At 43.1% G+C, this 11,007-nt stretch overlaps 1 long non-coding RNA gene across 8 annotated transcripts in view; it reads right to left on the reverse strand.

Moving 5' to 3' along the window:
* LOC102984234 (uncharacterized) overlaps positions 1-11,007 on the reverse strand; it is a 550,122-nt gene that overhangs the window by 27,501 nt on the left and 511,614 nt on the right. For 5 of the 8 annotated variants that reach the window (XR_008619292.1, XR_003683073.2, XR_008619293.1 and 2 more), the window contains 2 exons: positions 9,737-9,869; positions 8,209-8,244 (listed from right to left, as the gene is read on the reverse strand). The exons of 1 other annotated variant lie outside the window; for it this stretch is intronic. This is a non-coding gene — a long non-coding RNA (uncharacterized lncRNA). Of the gene's footprint in view, positions 1-7,436; positions 7,612-8,208; positions 8,245-9,075; positions 9,090-9,736; positions 9,870-11,007 lie in introns of those variants that run through there. 2 more of the 8 variants (XR_008619291.1, XR_003683072.2) reach the window with 2 other exon arrangements.

Raw genomic sequence — 11,007 nt, forward strand, 5'->3', positions numbered from 1 at the left:
GTCTTCATTTCTTTTCATTCTTTTTTCTTTAGTCTGTTCTGCAGCAGTGAATTCCACCATTCTGTCTTCCAGGTCACTTATCCGTTCTTCTGCCTATTGATTCCTTCTAGTGTAGTTTTCATTTCAGTTATTGTATTGTTCATCTCTGTTTGTTCTTTAATTCTTCTAGATCTTTGTTAATCATTTCTTGCATCTTCTTGATCTTTGCCTCTATTCTTTTTCCGAGGTCCTGGATCATCTCTACTATCATTATTCTGAATTCTTTTTCTAGGAGATTGTCTATCTCCACTTCATTTAGTTGTTTTTCTGGGGTTTTATCTTGTTCCTTCATCTGGTACATAGCCCTCTGCCTTTTCATCTTGTTTATCCTTCTGTGAATGTGGATTTTGTTCCACAGGCTGCAGGACTGTAGTTCTTCTTGCTTCTGCTCCCATCCTTTTGTTTGCTTCCAAGATAGGGAGACAGAACAAAAAATATGACAGAGCAAGAATCGGAACTCGAAGTCCTTGACCAACCTATGAACCATGACTTAAGTCATCCTCAGGAGACAGAGGCAATTTCAGGCTATAAACACTTTATTTCTACTTGGAACTTATGTTCTCAAACACCAGTGTAGCTGTCAGATAAATTGGATCCGACAGTTTCTGTGTTACACAGTGTTTTTGCCCAAATTGAACAAAGATCTGAGGCTCAGTGGCTAACTTGGTCTCCTTCCTGGAAGATTCCAATTCTGGGTCTCAAGACCTCCCATGCTGAGGATGATCTGAGGTGAAGAAAATGAAGGGAAATGCTTCCGGGCTGGGAATGCTTCTGCGCTCGTTCTGGAATAGCTGGCCTGAGCACCCACGCCCACCAGGCTGTTCTTTGCCTTTGGTTCCCACTTTCCTTGGTGCCTATCTTTCTAATGAGGGATGGGGGAAAGGATAAAGGGTGGATTGGCTTCCATCCAAGTTGAGGAACACTTTCAAATTAGGGCCCTCAGAGACAAACATGAAGCGAAGAAGAGAGAATCCCCAAAATGTAAAATTTTAACTGAGAAAAAGCCTTCAGGAGCCTTCAAGCTTTACCCTCTTCTCTGATATCCATCCTGCCATGCATCTCTCCCTTCATTCAGCAAATAATTACTGAGTATCTGTTAGCTGACTCCGACTGTACTCTGCCTTTGACCCAGGCCAGCAAGAACAATGAAGTCTTGAGCTCCCCCTAGAGGCCAATAGTAATTGGGAGGAAGGGAAAGGGGTGAGATTGCAGGTCAATATAAATGACAGTTTCTAGATGGTTCCCCGAGAGAAGGTACAGTGAGACACACAAGCACACGGAGAAGTGGAGGGAGCACTCCCAGCGGCATCAGCCCAAGAGCCCGTTCACAATTCATCCCATAGGCAGAAGGGTGTTGTAAAGATAATTGAACAAAGCAAGCGATTAGAAGGCAGCCTGGAAGAAGAAGAAAGAAACTGCGCTCTCCTGAGTATCTGCTTTCTGCTGCCGTGTGCAGTAGGCTTTTCATCCATAAATCACAATTCAAATCCTTGCTGCTTTGAATCCCCACGATAAACCTGAAGGCCGGGTATTATTTTCCTCATTTGGCAGATGAGAAAATCGGAGTTTCCCAGTTCACATTAAAAATAGGTGTGATCTAGAATTTGGACCCTAATTTTTTACATGCCTCGCTGCCTTCAAGGCAAGAGAAGTCTGGGCTGTAGCCACTGCTTGGGATCGTGCTGTGTCCATTTTATAAGCTAAAATAGACGACCTCGTTGCCTTAACAGCCATCCTGGCAACTGTGTGCCAAGAACTTTATAGGTATTAGCTCAGTCTTCACAATAAAGCTGGAAAGTGGTAACAATAATAATAATAATCAAAGCTATAAATTATTATCATCATTATCCACTTTCAGAAATGTTGACTTACCCAAAATCATAGCTAGGAAGTAGCAAAGATGGATTTGAATGTAAGAGATGGCCTGGAGCAGGGGTCGGCAAATGTTTTCTTTAAAGAGCTTTGAATTGTAGTGGCAAAGCAGCCACAGACAATACATAAACAATAGGCATGGTTGTGTCCCAATAAAACTTTATAAAAACAGGCAGAGGGCCAGATTGGCCCACTGGCTGTGGTTGACCAACCCATCCTAGACTCTTCTTTGTTTGATTAGGAGATGGCCTAGAGGATGGTGGATCCAGAAGGGCCTCACAAGTAGTGGACTCGGACATTCCAGGCACAGACACCGGATGTGTGAAAGTGCAAATGTGGTTGAAAACGGTGAACGCTGGGTAGAGGTGGCCTAGCCTGGACAGGTGGACTGCATGGCTGAATGGGGGCCAGAACTGCAAGGCAAAGGGGCCGGATGGTGAGAGCAGCATAAGTCACACTAAGGAGTGACAACCGTCCAAGGATCAACAGATTTTAAACAGGGGAGTGGCCTGGTTATCCAAGAAAAGGCCCACTGTGGGCTGATGTGAGTCTAAGGAATCGTGAGACTGAGGCTGGGTGCAAACTGAGTCATAATAACCGTGCAGAGAAAGCAGGGCTATCAAATGTCCATCAAAGGATGAATGCACAGCGACTTCCCTGGCGGTCTCTTGGTTAAGACTCCACTCTTCCAATGCAGGGGGCACGGGTTTGATCTCTGTTCGGGGAACTAAGATCCCGCAGGCCTCCGTGGGGCATGGCCAAAAAAAAAAATGGATGAATGGAAAAAGAAAATGTGGCCTATACATACAGTGAATATTATTCAGCCTTAAAAGGGAAAGAAATCCTGTCGCATGCTACAACATGGGTGAAGCTTGAGGACATGATGCTGAGTGAAATAAACCAGTCACACCAAAAAAAGACAAATACTAATCATTTCACTTAGGTGAGGCACCTAGAGTGGTCAGTTCATAGCCACGGAAAGTCACATGGTGGGTGCCAGGGGCTGGGGGGAGGGGTGAATGAGGGTTTGTTGTTTAATGGGTGTAGGGTTTCAGTTTTGCAAGATGAAAACAATACAGATCTGTGCTGCAACAATGTGAATATACTTAACACTACCAACTGTAAATTTTTAAATGGTTGAGATGGTGGGTTCTATGTTATGTGGGTTTTTTTTTTTTTTTTAACCATATTTAAAGATAAAAGGGCGAATGGATTTGTAAACTCAGGCAGCAGCACAGGAGAAGGTGAGGAGGGGCAGACGTCAGAGAGGCCGGAGAGGCAGCATCATGAGGCTCCCATCACCGTGAATATCGACCCGATGCTCTGACCTGGGCCTTCAGCCGTGCGCTGGACTCCTCTCACCCGACTTCACTCAGTGTGGTGTCTCCTGCCATATGCTGGGCCACCCTGTTCATTCATCATGCCTCCTGAAAAGTCTCTTAATTACATTATGTTCACAATCCATAAAACATAATTAAAATATGTAAATCCATTATATTCTTTAATGAGCACATTGAGACCTCAAATTTTTAAATTAGATATAAAATGGATGTGGACCTACTACTATCGATTACTCATGGTAATAAATCATCCTCAATTTGGACTGAGACGATTTCCCTCCTCCCCTTGGATGCTTTTTTTTTTTTTTTTTTTTCTTTTAGCATCTCCTGTGACCATTTGAAATGTTGCGCATGCAGTCTTTTAAGGATGGCAAGGCCCGGCTTGCTGTAACTTGACAACACTGGTAGCAAAAGCAATAACTAATGTTTGGACTGGTGCCCTGGAGCTTGCGGAGGATTTGCACAAAACACTTTCTCACTTATACTTCAGCAATATTTTTGTTTTCATTTCACTATAAGTACACTGAAGTTTCATTCTTCGGGAAAATATCAGAAGCATCTCTAGGCCTTGTCTCTCTCTCTGCTTGTTTTCTGCTCACCCCCAAGCCACATCTCATACTCCCACTCAAGCAAGTCCATTACTATTTGCCAGACACACCTTGTTGCTATATGCCTCTGCGGTTCTGCACAAGTTAGTCTCTCTCTGCAGCGATTGTCCTTTTCTCATCTGTCTGTGGAATTTGTACACATTTTCAAGCCCAACTCAGGGATCTCCTCTTCCAATCCACCCTGACAATGTCCATGGCTTTGTGTTAAGGTCTATAACAAAGCTCTACTTTCTAAGAACGCCTTCCATGGGTACCATTTTTCTATGTGCTATGTTTTTTTTTCACTGGACCCTCATAATGCCCATGCAAGACAGTCATTAAAGGTATCACCATCCTTTTATAGGCCACATGCTTGTAAAGCTCATGAAGGTTAATTGATTTGTCCAAAGGCTTGCAGTCTGTAGGCGGGACCTCTGCCAGGACCCAGGCATGTAAATGTCCGGGACTTGCTCTGTCTGATTATAGAAGCTCTTTCCTTCTTGCGAATCTTTCGCAAAGGGCCTCTCTCTCACTACCCCACGCATCTGCTATCAATATGCTACAGAAGCTTTAAGTACTTTCTTCCCCCTCTAATCCAGTTCCTTCCCAGCCATAGCCTAAGGGTTTACTTCTACTGTCATAAACTTAAAGTTGGTTTCACAGTTTAAGCTAGAAGTTAAGCACCCAAGCTTTAGAAACACCCAAAGCCTGAGCTGGAATCCCCATCTTCCCACTTACTAAATGTGTGACTTTGGTCGATTTGTTGAACTTCTCAATCTTGGTAACTTTATCTCTACTATGGATAAACGATAGTAACTCCCTCAAAGATTGTGAGGATTCTGTAAAATAACGCATGTAAAATGCCTGCCTCTTAGGCAGTGACCACTAATTGTTAACTTTGGTTATTATTACCATTATCGTTATCATTATTATCCTAACCTAAGAAATCCCCTCTCTATTTGTGGATTGGGGCTTTGCTCCAGAATATTCTTTTAAACATTTTCTGTGACCATAGGCAGCAGGAAGAGCCAAGAAGGCTACCCACCAGGGAGGTTTCCCTCTAAATATTAGAGACGTATTTTACTAAAATACATCTGGAAGGGGCCCAAAGGATTAATTTGGAAGTCCAATTCCTTCTTTTCCAGGGTTAGAAATCAGGATTCCAAGAGGACAAAATGATTCACTCATCGTTCATGTTCTTTTGATAAACATCTATTAATTGCCTGAACCTCTATTAATTGGGTACCAATCTAAGTACACAGATAAGCCAATAAAAGCATATTTGATCCAAAATATCTGAAGTAGAGTAGTAATAGATCACCATCTTGATCATCAGTGTATCTACAGTGCCTACCATGGGGTCTGGCACACAGTTAGGACTCAAAAAAAATTTATTGAATAGTGGTACAATTACCATTCCTACTGTATCTAATTTCTCATAGCAACATTATCGCTTTGGAACAAATTCCAATTCAAGTTACCAAAATTACACCGCCCTCCTTTAGCAATATGGTTCTAAATTGTTAATGTTTATAAAAATCACCTGGAGGACTTGTTAACACACAGATGGCTGGGCCCCATCCCCAGAGTTTCTGATTCAGGACCCAGGAATTAGCATTTCTTACATGTTCCCCGTGACGTTGACGCCGCTGGACGGGGAACTATATGTAAACAACTACTGCTCTCAAGGATGGCAGAGCGTAGATAGAAAGAGCCTGGATCCCTGAATCACTGCGTGGAAGACACCCACCAAACACTCACCCTGGACCAGGAGTGAGTGAAAAATCCAACTTAATAGGTTAAAACTCTGCAATTCAGGGCTTATCTATTAGAGAAGCTAGAATTACTGAACACAGGATAAAAGGTAGCTGTTTCTGTGAAGAACAGGAAGGTACAATGAACTTAGGCCTCTGATTATCATTCCTTGGCTTAAAATACAAGACTCTCTAGACTCTAACCTTCTGCCCTGAAGCCTTCCATCAGCTTCCCTGGCCATATTATCTAAATTCTAGGTCCACCAGGTTGTAGGAGGTACATGGAGGAAAGAGGCCAAGAGTGAGGTCACCCCACTAACCAAAAGATAGCATTCTGAAAGTTTAAGTATAAAACTGGAGTAAAGTGAACCCAATAACTTGTTCATTCGTTAAGCAATATTTGCTGAGTACTAATGCAGACAGATGCTGTTCCAGGAAGTGTAGATACAGTGATGAACAAGCTCGCTGAAGGCTTAGAGCAAAGACACACAGGGTCATCTGCAGGGTACTGTCTTCCAGATGGAAGCAAGACATAACCATGATCTAAATTAATGGGTTGACAATCTCAAGAAATTTGGATTCTATTTTCAACCAGAAGGGGCAGTCATTTGTCAGCATGGCAAAGACTCAGGGAGGCATCTTTTGGCCTTGGTGACGTCCCTATCCAGGAGAGAGGGAACACTAGTGCCAGTAGACTCTGCTTATTAGGGAGAAGTGTGCCTCAGGCTGTCTTCGCTGAGAAGCCACCGTCTGTGCTCTGTGTGCTGATGTGCTGATGTAAGCACCCAATCCTTACTATTAGTCAGATTTCTCAATGGAAAGATACACAGGCTTTCTGGTTATATATCAGTCTATCAGAAGTTGGACTAATGTGAGTCTCTCTGAAGATCTAAGCCTATCACAGAACACTGATAAAAAGCAAGTTCCTAGGCTTGCTCAGCCTAAAGGGCTATTTCACGGACCATGACCCTATGTGAAACCTCATGACAACGAATCTGCCACACTCCCCTGCTGACATCCCACCTTTACCACATGCCTTCTTTCAAATATTGACCCAAAATGGTTGTGATCTCATGCTTCTCAGATATTATGTGTGCTCATCTCTCTGTCTGCAGCTGCCTCTCTGCCTTATCTACTTAGCAAACTCCTACATTTCCCTCAAAATCCAGTTCAAATATCACTGGGCTGTCTTTTCTTGTTGAGCAGCTTTTCTGAATTATCGTTTTACTTCGGACATACCTTTGTCTTTAATCACCTATTAAATGCCTCTTGAATATAGTCCCTGAAGTTGTCATTATGTGTTTAATCCTGATAGAAATGGCTTAGTGATAGATATTGTTATCCATATATTACAAATGATGGATTAAAGCCTCAGAAAATTTAAGCCCAAGGTTACACAGTTAGTGAGTTTCCCAGGCTAGGATTCTAGTCAAGCTATCTATGTCACTCGCAAAGGTCATCGTTACAGTTATAGTAGACCATTATTTATTTACTTGTCTGGTCTCCTCCGTTAAGCTGTGAGCTTTCATAGGAACCATGACTTGGGTCCGCTCCTGCACTGGACATGCTGTGTGTGCATGCTGAATGAATAAATGAATGAATGAGTGGGTGGCTTTTTCACCTGGCAAGGATATGGCCACGTAAAACAGATTTTCTACAAATATTTTATGTCACTGTCTTTACCTCTCTGACTTGCTTAATGGTATGATCTGCTCTTCCTCTCTGGAGATTCCATATAAAAGATTCCACTGAGATATTCATGGACAGTTGCTCGTCCTGGTCCCTTGGGGGAATTCTTCAACCACGCAGTGCTAATTGTATGTACATTAAATGGCCCGGACGCTGAGATTACCTCTCTTGTTCATACTGCAGTTCGAATCCAAGTTGTGCTTGTTTAAGAGACAGAAGGAGACAACCTCTAATCTACACAGGATTTCTTTTCAGCTGCTCTCTCTCTAATGGCAGATGGTTCACAGGCCCGTCCCGTGACTGTTATGATACTTACTGCGTAAGAAGAGTCTAGAGGGGGAGGAGAGAGAGAGGAAGATGGGCTCAAAAGCGATTACCATGTGTTTATGCTTCAAATCCCACTTACAGGAGGAGTTGCAGCTCAAAGATGGAGGGTAGGGATGGGGTGAGGAGAAAGCCAGAGACATACAGATAAAATCCGGAAAATTAGGCAGATAGAGTAAACTGACAGCAGAGATATTGATTTCAGGCAGGTACAGACTTTGTTTCTTCTAACCTGCTATTTCAATATCAAGGCTTCTCTAAGGCAATCTCCATTTCTTACATGAAAGTTTCAGTTAAATAAATTTATTCTTAATATTTTTACAACAAATATGACAATGTCCTTGCTATGTAATTATCTTCTACAGATCAGATTAAAAAAACCTTTTTTTTAAAACACTTAGATTCTCCCATAAAACAGAAAATACAAATAAATTCCTAATATGATTTTAAACGAACGTACAGCCATGCCAGAAATGGGGGAAAAAAACTGTACCACAAAGTAGGAGGCCATTTTTTTGCAAACTGGCAAAATCAGCAGAGACAAAAATGATGATCCAAATTTTAGTAAACATTTAATGCCATCTGCACCCTCATATACGCTGGTGAGGATGTTGATTGGTTCCAACTTTTCAGAAATATCTGTAAAGAACATTAAGGTTACACATAAATATTATGCCTAAATTCTGGTTCTGAAAAATTCTATCTTAAAGAAAACATTCAGGATGGGAGAGGGAGGGAAAGTTTATATAAATATCTATTTATCACCGTACAATAACAGTATTAATGAAGTAAAATGAGGGGCAAAGTAAATGCCTAAATCCGCAAGTCTGCTTTGGTTCTGGAACAGTCCTACAACAAAACGGTCTGCCTTTTACTCATTACCTTTGTTTACCTTTAGAGGTAAAATAAATAGCCATGTATATTTTCTTCTAGTTTTTTATTTTCTCATTTTTTCCATCTAACCCTTTATTCTGTATGGAATTTATTTCAATATAGGTCATGAAAAGTCAAAGGATGTGGGTCTGAGTTCTGTCTTTACCACTGCTGTGTTACCTTGGGCAAATAATTTAAGCCCTCTGGGTCTTAGTTAACTGACCATAAAAAGCACAATGATCACACTTGTCTTACAGACTGGTTGTGACTTGGAGGTGAGTTTGTGCATCTAGAAATAAAGAAGATTCCTTTTTTTCTTTTTGCGGTACGCGGGCCTCTCACTGTTGCAGCCTCTCCCGTTGCGGAGCACAGGCTTCGGACGCGCAGGCTCAGCGGCCATGGCTCCCGGGCCTAGCCGCTCGGCTGCATGTGGGATCTTCGCGGACCAGGGCACGAACCCGTGTCCCCTGCATCGGCAGGCGGACTCTCAACCACTGCGCCACCAGGGAAGCCCTTTTAAGCCCTCTGGGTCTTAGTTAACTGACCATAAAAAGCACAATGATCACACTTGTCTTACAGACTGGTTGTGACTTGGAGGTGAGCTTGTGCATCTAGAAATAAAGAAGATTTCTTTTTTTCTTTTTGCGGTACGCGGGCCTCTCACTGTTGCAGCCTCTCCCGTTGCGGAGCACAGGCTTCGGACGCGCAGGCTCAGCGGCCATGGCTCCCGGGCCTAGCCGCTCGGCTGCATGTGGGATCTTCGCGGACCAGGGCACGAACCCGTGTCCCCTGCATCGGCAGGCGGACTCTCAACCACTGCGCCACCAGGGAAGCCCTTTTAAGCCCTCTGGGTCTTAGTTAACTGACCATAAAAAGCACAATGATCACACTTGTCTTACAGACTGGTTGTGACTTGGAGGTGAGTTTGTGCATCTAGAAATAAAGAAGATTATTTCAATTGGCAACTGGACTCAGGGGTGGGGATCGGATAGGTAATCACCCAGAAGTCAGAGAATAGACATGAATCTCTGGGGAACTCTTTCTGGAAAAGGCAACTCTGAATCAAGTTTTAAAAATAAGATGAGGGAGACTCCTACTTCCAGCCATGAGGGAAAAAGAGAGTTCTGATCCAGCTGAGGAAGGCAGATAAAATGCATGAACCCAGAGTTTTCAGAAACTGAACAAGAGACAGCACAGGACAGTGGTTCCCACAAGAAGGGAAACAAATGAAGTGAGCCCTAGGAATACCCCAACTCACTGCCTGGAGAGGTTCGCTGGTTATAAGCATATGGAGAGGAGCAAAGACAAGTCTGGTGGCCTCGTGGAATTGAGGAGGCCGAGTGTGGAGTCTGGGCTGGAGGGCTGGAGACTAGGATGTGCGTGGAAGTTTCCTGGAGAGGAGAAAACAAAGACAGAGAGAGAGCCAGAGATCAGCAGAGGGTTGTTCTTGTGTCTTTGGCTGAACACTGCTCTGTTCACGTGTGTAAGAAAACGAACCAGGCTGGGAAAGAACCTCTGGAAGTGGTCAGAATAACTCCCAGGACTCACAGGGCTGGGTGTCATGCATATTCTCACCCCACTGCACGGAGTGAAAAGATCTAACCTGTAGAGTGGAGTGTAGCCCCCCAGGACGGTTACCTCCCTCATGGGGTGCTAGCCTGAAGGTACGGGACCCCCCAGAATTCACATGCTGAAATCTAATCCCCGATGTGATGCTATTTGGAGGTGGGGCCTTTGGGAGGTGATTAGGGATCAGTCTCTTATAAAAGAGAGACCCTAGAGAACTCCCTTGCCCCTTCCACCATGTGAGAAGACGGCCATCTGTGAACCAGGAAGCGGGTCCTACCAGACACTGAATCTACAGGCACCTTGATCTTGGACTTCCCAGCCTCCGAACAGTGAGAAATAAATGTTTGTTATTTAAGCCAACCAGTACATAGTATTTTTTTAAAAAGTATTCCCAAAGTGTTCACTCAAAAGCTTTTTTTTTTTTAAACATCTTTATTGAAGTATAATTGCTTTACAATGGTGTGTTAGTTTCTGCTTTATAACAAAGTGAATCAGCTATATGTACACATATATCCCCATATCTCCTCCCTCTTGTGTCTCCCTCCTACCCTCCCTATCCCAGCCCTTTAGGTGGTCACAAAGCACCGAGCTGATATCCCTGTGCTATGTGGCTGCTTCCCACTAGCTATTTTACATATGGTAGTGTATATATGTCCGTGCTACTCTCTCACTTCATCCCAGATTACCCTTTCCCCTCCCTGTGTCCTCAAGTCCATTCTTTATGTCTGAATCTTTATTCCTGTCCTGCCCCTAGGTTCTTCAGAGCCTTTTTTTTTTTTAGATTCCATATATATGTGTTAGCATACGGTATTTGTTTTTCTCTTTCTGACTTACTTCACTCTGTATGACAAACTCTAGGTCTATCCACCTCACTACAAATTACTCAATTTTGTTTATTTTTATGGCTGAGTAATATTCCATTGTATATATGTGCCACATCTTCTTTATCCATTCATCTGT

The sequence above is a fragment of the Physeter macrocephalus genome, chromosome 14 (genome assembly GCF_002837175.3).
Source record: "Physeter macrocephalus isolate SW-GA chromosome 14, ASM283717v5, whole genome shotgun sequence".
NCBI lineage: Eukaryota > Metazoa > Chordata > Mammalia > Artiodactyla > Physeteridae > Physeter > Physeter macrocephalus.